The sequence below is a fragment of the Pinus tabuliformis genome, chromosome 5_2 (genome assembly GCF_031772625.1).
Source record: "Pinus tabuliformis cultivar Carrire ecotype Pingquan chromosome 5_2, CPIR1, whole genome shotgun sequence".
Lineage (NCBI taxonomy): Eukaryota > Viridiplantae > Streptophyta > Pinopsida > Pinales > Pinaceae > Pinus > Pinus tabuliformis.
The window spans coordinates 976,711,167-976,724,542 of NC_142306.1; positions in this window are offsets into that span (position 1 = coordinate 976,711,167).

Consider the following 13,376-nt stretch of genomic DNA (forward strand, 5'->3'; position numbering starts at 1 on the left):
GGCATCTATAACTTCCCATATGTTATTTGGTTTGAAGCGCATATGACCATTGTGGGCTCCAAAGCCAAAATGAACGTTGTACTGGAAGAAGTTTCACATACAACTGTCCGGAGTTATTACAAAAGACCGAGAGCTCTTACAGGAAGAGAAACGTAGGAATGAGAAAAATCTATCTCACAGAGCAGAGAACAACAAATCAGCTCAAACTTCTGTATAAAGCCAACAATATAAGTTCCGGTCTTCAAATCGAACCAGTAGTGTACATTATTATGATCAAATATGCCAGAGCTATTTCGTACTTGCAATTTCGCTTTTACTCCAAATACTTTAATTTGGCGCCGTGAAGATGGTGAAATTATAGCAGTGATCTTTGACGAGTTCTTTGGAGAAATTTTGGCCGCTGGAGTTGATGAAGAGGAAATAGAGTTAGATGGGCCGCTGGAGTTGATGAAGAGGAAATAGAGTTAGATGGGGCGATTCTCAGAATTGCCCTGCCCCGCCGCCACACTGGCGGCGGGGCGGTGGCGGGGCGATTCTGAGAATCGCCCCATCTAACTCTATTTCCTCTTCATCAACTCCAGCGGCCAAAATATTCTCTCCTGACTTTTATTTGATAATCCATATCTCCTATTTCAGGTGGAGAGCCACCTAAAAGAGAAAGGATTTGGGAACATTGAAGCGGGTTGTTTTATCGTGCACAGTCTCTGCAAATCAGATGTCTTTTCAGGCCGGAAAATGCCAAAGTAATCCCATAAAACAAATTCTCGCTCTCCCATAAAATTGATTGCTTGACACTATAAACCACAAGTTGTTACCTTGGCTCTCCTGTAACGAAATGTGCTTGTTCTGGATCAGGAATCCCATAAAACAAATTCTCGCTTTTGTTCCCTGGGCTCCAATCCTTTTGCATTGATACATCAAATCTTTACCAGGAAAATAGAATAAAAAACAGGCAAAAAGAAAAAGTAGCCAAAGCAAATTGCAGGGCATCAAGAAAAGAGACCAACGTCATATAGATGCCTGAGAAGAAAGCAACAATGATCTTACCAAATATCGTACACTTTGAATTACAAGACTGCGGTTCCTTTCAATGAATATGGCGTTCCGCTTCAATGTTCCCGAATCCTTTCTCTTTTAGGTGGCTCTCCACTTGAAATAGGAGATATGGATTGTCAAATAAAAGTTAGGAGAGAATATTTTGGCTATTGGAGTTGATGAAGAGGAAATAGAGTTAGATGGGGCGATTCTCAGAATCACCTCGCCACCACCCCACCACCACTGGTGGCGGGGCAGTGGCGGGGCGATTCTGAGAATCACCCCATCTAACTCTATTTCCTCTTCATCAACTCCAGCGGCCAAAATTTCTCCAAAGAACTCGTCAAAGATCACTGCTCAATGATTTTGATTTTGACTTGGGGTTTAATTCTATTTTTGGTGGCAGGGCGATTCTCAGAATCGCCCCACCACCCGGCGATTCTCAGAATCGCCTTCGCCGAGTCTTCCCATAGAAAACATGTTTCTTTATCGTGTTTTTAGTTTTGGTATACCATGTATGGAGATATGATAACCTGTGATTCGGCTACAGAAAAGAAAAGCAACTACAAAAATGTCACTTTCTACAATCATAACATTTTGAATTGGAGCGAGATTTGATGAATATGGAAAATCATATGATGTGGGTGATTATGAGACGGATTGTTATCATTTATTGAAATCTATTCTGCAAGAAAATAAAATTAAATTCACAATGATAAAAATAAAACTAATAAAGACAATGTGTGTCCTCATCACAGGGGGCCTTCCTAGTTGGGTCGCAGATTATTAGAGTAAACTCAGAGATTTTAAAACGCTATAACTACAATTCTGAAATAGATCATGAACAATGCATCATACACCGAGGAATTAAAAGACCAAAAAATATTATATTAACTTCAAAGTGTTACCAAACATCTGACTTGCTTCCATAAAAGGAATCGCAAGTATTTATAAAGTTAGAAGACAATAATTGTTTGAGAGTTCCACTACTTTAATTTGGGACAAAATAAATGAATTACAAATCATGTGGGTTACAAGGCTTGAGTTGTTGATATGAGAGATTCATGACGAGAGCATGAATATCTCTGGTAGATTACATGACTCGATTTTGTGGGATCTAATCGTTCATGTTGCATCAACAAATTTATTATTTGCGTCAGAAAATTGAAGGGCAATGAAGATGATCACACAGGTGCGTAACAAAAAGAAAAACAATAAAACTATGTTCTCCTTGATCTTACATGTCAAACTGCTGTCGACATGATAAAAGAGAAACACCGAAAGAAATAAGTAAAATTTTCAATATAAAGAATGGTTTTACTCTTAAAGAGAAGAAAGAGGCCAGGTGTGAAAATCAGTGGGCCTTTGAACTAGTGAAAAAGAAAATAGTTTTATTATTAAACATGGCACATATTGGCTACTATCTAAATTTTTGTGTCACGTTCACATGACCAGGTAATAGAAAGGCAAAGGAGTGTGGTCGAACATAATTCGGAGTATTAACATGTACATACAATCTCAATTACTACTAATATGGACAAAGAATTCAATCCATTATATGTCGGTATGTGGACGTTAATAAAAAGGCAAAGGAGTGTGGTCGAACATAATTCAGAGTATTAACATGTACATACAATCTCAATTACTACTAATATGGACAAAGAATTCAATGCATTATATGTCGGTATGTGGACATTGATGAATACTTGTAGCTAGTGAATATCATTCAACTAATGCAAATGCGCGAATCTTTGGCATAAGACTTAGAGAAACGGATCATAAGACAGAGTGGAACATTGCCTAAATATAGAATGTTGCATGTGACAAAACAATTTTTCATCTGAGCAAATTTGCGTAAGAGTGTGCGTTACATAATCCACAGTTACAATAGCTCGTTGAGGCACTTCATTGAAAGAAATTCTGGAGATATAATGAGAACGTGTTAAGAGTTTGATTTATGGCTTGGGTTATGAGTGGAAAATCTGTGTTATAAAGATGAATATTCCTAGGTGTGTCAGATGTACAGAAATAATGTTGCCTCTCAGGACATGGCACACATTGCAAATAATAATTAAATGTGACATGTGGCATGTGTAGTTAGGTTTTTCTTAGACCTTAAATATTAAGGGACATGTGTTTGTTTCGACCAATGACAATTTTCAGTGGGGAGCTATATGCAATACTCTACTCACTACTCGTAGTTGAGAAGAGTATCCCATGTTTAGAATTATAAACTTTAAATCTTAATAGCACGAATACCTAAGGCATTCTCCACATTTTCCAAAACCAATAATGTATTGATATTGGTTATTAATGTATGTGAATAATAAGATAATGCATGCCCCATTATTGTAAACATAATTAACATCAATAACAATGGCGTAAGAAAAAAATTAGGCCCCAACGGATTGTGATCACATTTCTATCACTATCGCAATGGATTGTTATCACATTATTTTAGGGATCCATTCAATATCAAAAATGTTTGCGATGCATTCTAAATGGAAACGGTACATTGAAATTGAATAGGAGAAATAATTTGGTATGCAGCAATAAATTGATGTATTCTTGGTTGTCATATGAAGGTGGTAGTAATGTTGATAACAGTGTTGAGGCCAAGCATTGAGGTGTCATAACAACGTTGATAACAGTCAAGTGTTGATGCCCAACCAAACATTGTTAATTTGTACTGTAGAAGTCACATATACAATAAAATCCATGCATAACTGATTCTGGCGAATATTTGTTCTAGATTACCTACCGAAACAAATTTTCATATATGGTAGAAACAAATACGTTATCTCCCCTCGCACTCCTCTCCGATGAAATTAGGTTACTTAACATGCGAGAAGAGTCAAATGGTCACACTCTGATAGTCTCAAACATACCAACCACTGTCACACATTCCTATTCCTTTAGGAGATCTCTTATGCTCATTGATTCAACATGATCATTCAATAAGTGGAACATTCAAATGGTCTCTATGAGTTTCCCATGAACAAATTTGAATCAGATATTGCAACCCTGGTCATATACTTCTATTCTTGGCACTCTAAAATGAGGTTTTCACATGCATGAGGTTTGAAACAACCTTTTTTTAAGTCAGAACATTGAATGATAAAACATTTTTGATCATGTGAATGAATTTCACCGCATGCTCTCTATCAAATACCATTACCTACGAAGTACTTTATTGTTCCAAAGGTATATGGACTGTTGTAACTGCTGAGTAAAGGCATAAATCCCCCAAGAAATGTGTGAGAACCATATCATTATCCTTTGACCAACTATCCAAGGTGTTAAGATAGTGAATATGTGCAATGACTATTTTATAGTAAAAAGCGCAGTCAAAGACATGTATTCAATGCATTTGATAGCATGAGTACATGGAAGGAGGTCTTTAATTTCCATGTTAGAATCATTTTCTTCAAATCAGTGAGCATAATCTAATGAAACTAGCAACAATAAAGATGTGAGAATAAGACCTTTCATACTGATATTGACCTGCCACAATTGTGAAGTAATTAATTCACTCATAGAAGTGCATTATATTATAGTATCATTTTATATTTTGATTTTTTTTAATAAATATAAAATTAATTGTGTTTGGATGAATTATAGTGTTTTTTTCTTCACTTGATTAACATTGGTAGTGGATGATATGTAGTGAGTTCTTTTTATATATTACAATTCACCATTATTAAATTAGTTGAGTTTGTTTTATTAATTTTGAAAATTGGTATAAAATTGATATAAAATGTTTTAAAGTGATTTCATGTTTGTGAAAATATTGAATTTTGATAAAAATGAATGTTGAGTAGAATGATAAATACATTCTATTTTATAAAAGTGACATGGGCGTTGAGGAGGTGACATGGGCGTTGAGTATGTGCTTGCATTACCATATTGTCTTAAATGGTATTTGAAATAGTTATTCAAGAAAATTTCTAAACATTTCAGCCTTTCATTCAGCAAAGAATTAATGCTCTTCAATTTATTCTAGATGCAATGCAAGAAATTGGGTTGAAGAAAGGGGACTTTAGTGAATCACGCGTGGCAAAAAAGGCAAATGAACCCCAACCACCATTACATGGAATGTTTGGAAAGACATACATTGGGAGATTCACAGACATCAAAGACCCATTAGAAGAGGAAAATGAGCAAAAGGAAACAAAAAATATTGTGGAAGAAGACAATGATGAAACTCTAGAGGACAAAGAGTTTGGATTACGTGACATTGTTGATTAAATTTAAGTTATGCTTGGAAATCAAACTTTGCAATGTTTTGACTTTGACATTTTATGAGAAGAATAAACACTCAATTAGGGTTGTTATACGTTCAATATTTGTAATATGTGATTTTCACATTGATTTTTAAGTTAATCATTATTTTTTGAAAAAAAAAGTGATTATTATTTTTTTTTTGACATGAAATTCATAAAAAAAGCTATTATTTAACCAGTTTTAGTTAAAATTATCGTATAAAAATTGTGATTTTGACATGTCAATTCTAGCCAAAAATTATCAAAACGTGTAGTTTTTTAGTTATATTTATGTTAAAAATGGTTATTTTTATGTCCATTGTTAAAAGATATTGTTTTTAGAAACAATTATTTCATGTGGAGTGAAAAATAAATTAAGGATGTATAAATACGTAGAATATCGAAAATTCTAAATATCGACCTCTTAATTTAAAAATGCAAAACAATAAAAACCTCACTAAAAAAAAAAAGTTAAAATTACAATAAAAAACAAGAAAATGTGAAGAAAACGACCACTTCAAAAATGATCAAATTTACAAAATAATTATTTACATTTTATACATTAGAAAATTTAAAGCCAAAAAACAGGTCTTTTAAAAAAAGGGGGTGATGCAGAATACTCACTTTTTTAAATCAGCATGAAAATCACTACTATTCAAAAACGTAATGTACATAAAAAAAATTTAAGTGCCAAAAACTATGCTCTAAAAAAAACATGTGCGTTCTGCATCACCCCTTTTTAAAATCAGGTCACTTTTTTGCTATCTCTACGAAACGGGTTCCCGTTTCAAAGTTTACATTGTTTACGAAGCTTCTAGAGCTAGAAGCTTTGGCTCCTAATTTAAACAACTTTCCATAACATGACTGGTGTGACTAGAACACAACTCAGTTGCTTCGTTTGGTGCGAGGGATAGTGTTAATCTCTGCACATCAGCGCGGGGGAGACAAAGGTCATTAACGCTGGTCTTGTAAACTGGGAAAAACAAGAGTTTAAGGGGAAATCGTGCACAAAAGGGAATTGATCTTCTCATGAAGAGGGACATAATGGGAGTTTCTTCATGAAGGCAAAGCATGCGGGGTTCACTGTAGAGGTCCTCCAGGATCAAGGAATGGGGAGAACAAGGATAGTGACAAAATGTTGTGTAACAGATGCCCCCTAAAGCGTGAAGGCCGAGCTAGAGTGAGGGGTGAAATGTTGTATGAATCAGTGCGAGGAACCGGTTTGTCGTCGAAAAGCCTGCAAACAAGTACAGATACATATACATAAACTGAGATCTTTGTCAAATGATACATGAATCATGGCATGGACGCAACCATCCAGAGAATGATCATGTAAATGGATCTAGGTATGGGCGCAACCATCCGTTAAAGAGGATCATAATGAAACTAAGGTATGGTCACAATCGATAATGAGAAGGATCACATATGATAACTCATGGTCTGGTCGCAGCCAACCGTCTGAAAGAGACATGCATATCATCATAACCATGTCACACCATTTTTCAACCTGGACTTTTTTGATCTGAGTCCAAGGTATTGTGCTCCAACACGACTCGATCAAAGTACAGATTCTAACATGTGAATATATGTGTTGATGTCGAACATGCTAAAAAGTCGCTTGATTACCAGTCAATGATGTAAACTATTAACAAGCGCGAGAGAAACCACCAATAATGACAATGGCCCTCAAGGTACTATCAGCACAATCCACAGAATGTGAATAGAGGAAATGAAGTTGAACACCCGTGAAATCACTCGATCAAAATCTAATGATGTGAGCTTGTCGTCAAGTGCGAAGAACTTGCTAGTAGGGCATGCAAGCTCTAAGGTACTCAAAAGGAGTCTCTCAGTCAACTTCTCAGATAATGAGTTGAATTTTATGGAAAGTGACGTGTCGAAGGAGGGCCATAATGAATCCCACATCATCGATGCAAGACAAGAGGATGAAAAATTATTTTGGATGATACAGAGAATAAGAGGTAAGTATAACTGCAGAAGGACAACTCTTGAACATATCGGCGACACAACTGGAAGTTTGGCAGCTTTTTGGGTCCATGGGATCAGTGGTCATGATGACATGGCAGAGATCAAATGGAAGGAAAAAATGAATGGCCTAACCCAGGAAGGTCAATGATACAAAGGAGGATATCCCAACCCGACACGAAGCAGAAAGTGTCATGTTCAAGAGTGAGCTACTGACACAAACACAACTGATAGATTTCCAAATTTTCGCCCACCATTTCTGGCAGGTACCCCAATTATTTTTAATCACAAGCTTGAAGGGGATAACATATGCTTGCACTGTAAGTTCATCCTTCAGACAAATCCAACCTAGTAAGTTTAATGAGCCCTAGGAAGGAGAAGCTCATGTTCGTCATGGTGATGAATCCGATGTTGTTTAATAGTTTAACGAGTTCGACAAAGGTGTAACTCGGTAAATTTTTCATGTTTATAGAGTTTGAAAAAGACACATAAAAGAAAACTCCACATGGTCCCTTTTCATACATTTGTGTCTCTTGACCCCAAAAAGGTAGAAAAAAATACTTGAGAGAACCGCTTGACCATTTCAGTTAAGGAGTACCATTTTCGTAAATAGTGCCTCCCAGCCTGAAAAAGGGGTAAACTTATACTGGGTGCACGATGTTTCGCATCCGTTAACGAGTTCGAAACGATAAGGGCTCGGCCATATTTTTGTTTTTAAAGGGTTGGAAAAGAGCTTGAAAGCAGAACCCCCATTTTATTCTCTTTTACGAGTCAAAAGGGAAAAACACTTGGCAATCTTTCCATATGAGTTTAACTAATCGAGAAAAGAGCTGAAATGTGACTCGTCCTGGAGGAACAAGCAGTATGAAGGGTAGCAACTGGTTCCGACAATGGAGGAACTTCTCAAAACATGTTATGGTCAAGAGGCTGGCTAATAAAACCACACATCGTTGCGGTCCCTCAGGAAAGGAATAACAACCAAGTGAAAGCATATGATTGGCCCAAGAAATGGTGGCAATGGAATGAAACAACCAAGTCTCATTTAACATAAATTAGCTGATAAAAATGGCAATCACGAGATGTAAATTGGGCATGGGTTCATTTTTACACAAGCTTGAACCATGGATAACTCTGCTTGGATTCGGTTTCATGTTTACACAAGCTTGAAATGAAAAACTATGCTTGCTATAAGTCTGCATGCCCCCAGCATAATGACTCAATTTGAGGTACATGCCCCCCAAGTTTCATTTCAATCAACTAGGCGGGTGGAATGAAGGTTCACTTTCGAGATCTTGGAAAGACTCGACTAGGATTTTATGAGATCTTAATCAACGATTCGATTTGGAAAAGGGAGGTGTTTCATTTTTTAATGATGTTGACATAGTAAAAGAACTATCATCGAGACCCTTGTTTCATTTTTTAACGAGCTTGAAACAATACAAAGAACTATGCTTAGACATCTTGATTCATTTTTTAACGAGCTTGACACAAGACAAGGAACTATGCTCACAACTCCTTGTTTCATTTTTTAACTAGGTTGACACAAGACTAGGAACTATCCTCATGACCCTTGTTTCATTTTTGAATGAGGTTGACACAAGACCAGGAACTCTCCTCACACATATGTTCATGAACCATATGAGAACATGGCTCCCAAGAGGTCTTCATTAGATGGAAGAACCATGCTTCGAAGGAATACATGTCATTTGGTACCAAAGACAGATTGGGTTTTAATGCCTCTAGTACATAATGTACTATACCATCTGTGTGGTCTTTGGCAGAGGTGGAGACGGAACCGGTAGCCACATAATTAACTTGTGGCAGGGAAGATACTGCTTGAAAACAAGAGCTGATAGGGGATGATGGTTGCAAAGGAGGCACCTGGTGACCAATAAATGACAATTGATCAATGGTCACTATTCTCCCTTCGTGTGGAAAGCAAACCACATGGAAGAGCGAAGAAACAAGAGCTCCCATGACATAAACATAGTCGTGTCCAAGGAGAAGATTGAAATCTAAGAGTCCTTGGACTACCATCACGTCTATATAGACAGTCTTTCCTCCCAAAGTATTAGGGAACTTTGGAAGGATCCCCACAGGCTGAATGGTTCCTCCGTTGAAAGCCAACAGATTCTGGGTGACAAGCACAAGTTGTGGGGAACCCAAAGCTTTCCAAGTAGTAGAAGACATGATGCTAACAGATGCAACTTCATCTAATATAGTGCCAGGTACTACAATATTATAGGATTGTACTGTGATCTAGAAAGGCACACAAGATGGGAGGCTGTCACACGGAATGAGTCGATCTTTCGGACAAGATAGACCTTCCTAGAATCTAAAGAAGACCTAATGACAAGCAAACCAACCAGACACTATCTTTCTCTAAATATGCTTTGACAAACAATAGCAAACAAGTGTTTTTAGGGCCTACCTTAGGTCCAACGCAAGCTTGTGGATGCCCTCGCTTCTTTGATCCAAATGAGCTCCTTTTTGCGAATTTGCAAACACAAACAAGGCAAACAAATTAAATAGCACCTGGAAAGCCAATTGCATAAAACATATTTAACATGAAAGTCAAGGAGTCCATGAAACAAATAACATAAGATACTTGTTGAGAAAAATGAGTTTGATTGTATTAATTCAAAAGAAGAAGAACTTTACAACCTTTGCCTTGACGCTGTACAAGCTCCTCCCAGGGTCCAGCAAGAAGTCTCCTCTACTTTGACAAGTTTCACTCACTCCCCAATGAAGCCAAAAAGATGTGTGATCTCTCTTCTTAAGCTCAACTAGGAAGTCTTGATTTCACCAGCATTTACCCTCAAAAATGTTCAGCTTCTATCCTCACTAGCAACCAGCCCAATGCCTGTATTTATAGTGCAATGGAGGGAGGTTACTAGGTCCTCTTTCAAAGGGATAAAGCCCTCCTTCAAAGGGATAGCTCCTCTCATCAAGGGATTAGCTCCTTCTCTTTTGGGATGCATGAACCACCTCAGAGCGAACAATCCACGTCAAAATTCCTTCTAGAAACCTCTAGAATTAACCCAAAGTGAGTTTTTTAAGATAAAACTTGCGCCTTTTGACTTTCACAGGGGTCCACACCTACACCGTTAGGGACAGAGCGGGCATGTACGCAGCTTTTGTACATAGAAGGTGCGGGACCGCACGTGACCATGAGAGAAAGTGCGGAACCAGAGTTACATTGATTTTTAATGTCTTTCTCTCATTTCCAAAGCTTGATTTGAAGAGCTGAGGTCTGAGACTTGCTTAGGAGGACAGTACAAGTGATGATAGACTCATACTGACTGCAAATAATCATGGTGACGATATTTTTGTGTAACAGATTGCCCCCTAAAGTGCGAAGTCTGTAGTAGATGAGGATTTCCTATCATTTAGGAAGAGTGAAGTACTTTATCATTTCGAGGATCATCTTGTGGAGGACCCGGTTGGAACCTGTAAAAACATTCAATGCAAGATATATATATGAGATCATATCATCACTGAGGTAGGCATTCCCATGCTCAGATCGAAACTGACTAGAAAATCTAACTACTGCTCTGATACAGGAATGATCTTGTAAAACATCACAAGTATAGACTCATGTGGACACAGTATGGACGCAGCCATATGTTTATGAATAGTCCATTATATAATGAATACAAAATTCCTCGCAGCCTGGATTGTGGAAACTAGATCCAGGTTCTTCATTCCTACTTCCAGAAACAGTACGATTCTATCCATGTGAATGAATGTGTTGATGTCGAACATGGTAGAAACCACTTGATTACCAGTCAATGATGTAAACTGTTAACAAGTGTGAGAGAAACCACCAGTGATGTTAATGGCTCTCAAAGTACCCAGTACAATCCATGAGATGCGAATAAATGTGTTGATGTCGAACATGTCACGGAATCCTTTGATCGAAAGTCAGTGATGTAAACTGTCGTCAAAGGCGAGAAACCTGTCATTGAGGCATGCAGACTTCAAGGTACCGACGATTCCTAGATCATCTTTCTAGATAATGAGCTGATGTCGATAGAAAGTGATCTATCGTAGGCAAGCCCACAACACGAAATCATAGATCAAGTTGAAGAAATTTAGTTGCAAGGATTGACTCAGGGATGGTCAAGATGGATGACAGATATTTTGCAGATGAATGGCTTATTGGAAGTGACCTCTTGAACACATAACGACACGACAGATGGCTTGGTGACAATTGACCCAAAGTTAATACCCAGAAACCGGCTGAAGACTTTCAATGTGGTTTGATCAACTGTTAGGCAAAGGATTTCCCAACCCAGGTGAATAAAAGTGTCGTGTTCAAGAGTGGTTACAAAGTATAACAAACAGGCTCATTTTTCTCTCTTTTCCCCCACCATTTCTGGCAAGTACCTCTTTATTTTTGACAAGCTTGAGGAGGATAACATTTGTTTGATTATAAGCTCATCCTTCGGATGAGTCCAACTTAGTTTAAATTCGAACCCTAAGAAGGAGTGGTTCGTTCTTGTTTGTAATTGAACAAGTCCTTTACTGTGAAGTTTTAACGAGTCCAGTATAGGAGAAACTCGCGTTTTTAAATTTTAGAGAGTCTGAAAAAACTTAAGAAGACTCCAGGGTTGACCTTTTTCGTAAATTTGTGTCTCCCAAGCCCGAAAAAGTATAAAATAATACTTGAGAGAACCGCTTGATTTTTTACAACCAAGGAGTACTTTTCGTCATTAGTGCCCTTGACCCAAAAAAGTAAAAAAGCAATCAATGACACGTCGTTTTATGACCGATATCGAATTTGAAACGACAAAAATCCGGCAATCTTTACATGTTTTTACGGTCGGAAAAGAGCTGTAAGTGGACCGTCTTTTAATTCCGTTTTAACGAGTCTAAAAGAAACACTCGGCAATCTTTTCATGTTTTAGGAGTCAGAAAAGAGCTTAAAGATGACTCTACATGTTTTTTCGTTGAAAATGATAGATTTCGCCTGAATAATCCTTTATTCTGCACAAAAACACAACATTACTCATACCTGTTTGAAATGGATAAAAATGTCGCAAAATACCTTTTCAAAGTGAAACATAAACAAATTTCTGATTTATTTACTCAAAAAACTTATAAAAAGGGCCTTTGTCAATTCATTTTTACCGTTTGAGTTTGGGTGAGAAAATAGTGCTTTTGCTCAGAAAACTTCCCGTGAAGATTGCGGAAAATCCAACCGTCGGAATCGAACGCCGTCTTCTCCAGGTAATCCACATCATCCCACTCTTCATTTTTAACCGTTTAATTTTTTGTTTTAGTCCTTTATTTCATTTTTGGGAGGGTTTTTAGGCGCAAAACCCGCGCGCGGGGGCCCGCAGGTTTACCATTGCGGGCCTGCGGACCCCGACTTTTTCTCCATTGGGAAAAAGCTTGGGGTCCGCACCTTCCGTGTAGACAAAGTGTGGTCCCACGCATTGTGTCTAACCCGGAGGGTGCATACCCCGCCGCAAGGGTTTTGAACCCAAAAATTCTCAAAAATGGACCACACAAAATATTTTCTAGCATTTTAATTTGTCTTTATACTTGATGCAGAGAGTACATCATGCTAGATTGGTGTGAACGAGAGCATGAGGACGTGGATGCTGCCGCATGGAATCATCAGCCTTCACTTGATGCTTTGAGGGCATGCGGATTGTACAAATTCTGGGCCATTCCTGGCATGAGGGCTCAGGTGGATTTCTTACAGTGGTTGGTTGACAGATGGAGCATACAGGACCAATGCTTCTTCATTGGCGGCCACCAGCTCGAAATCGAGCCGGCGGACATATATTTCTTGACTGGTTTGCCTAAGAGAGGCGAAGACTTGACTCTGCACGGGACTAGGCCAGGTGGCCAGTCTGTCGATAGCCTCCGGCTAGAGTACTGCAACAGCCAGGCTAGAGACAAAGGGATAGACATAAAGATGATATCTCGTCCTGAGCTCATGGTGATTGCATTCACTGTCACCGAACTTTGTGGAGCTGCCGCATTACATATTGCCACCGGATCCCAGATGCGTATGGCAGTTGATTACTTTCGAGGCACCATCTTCAACTGGTGCGATGTCGTGTTGGCCAATGTGAAAGGCCA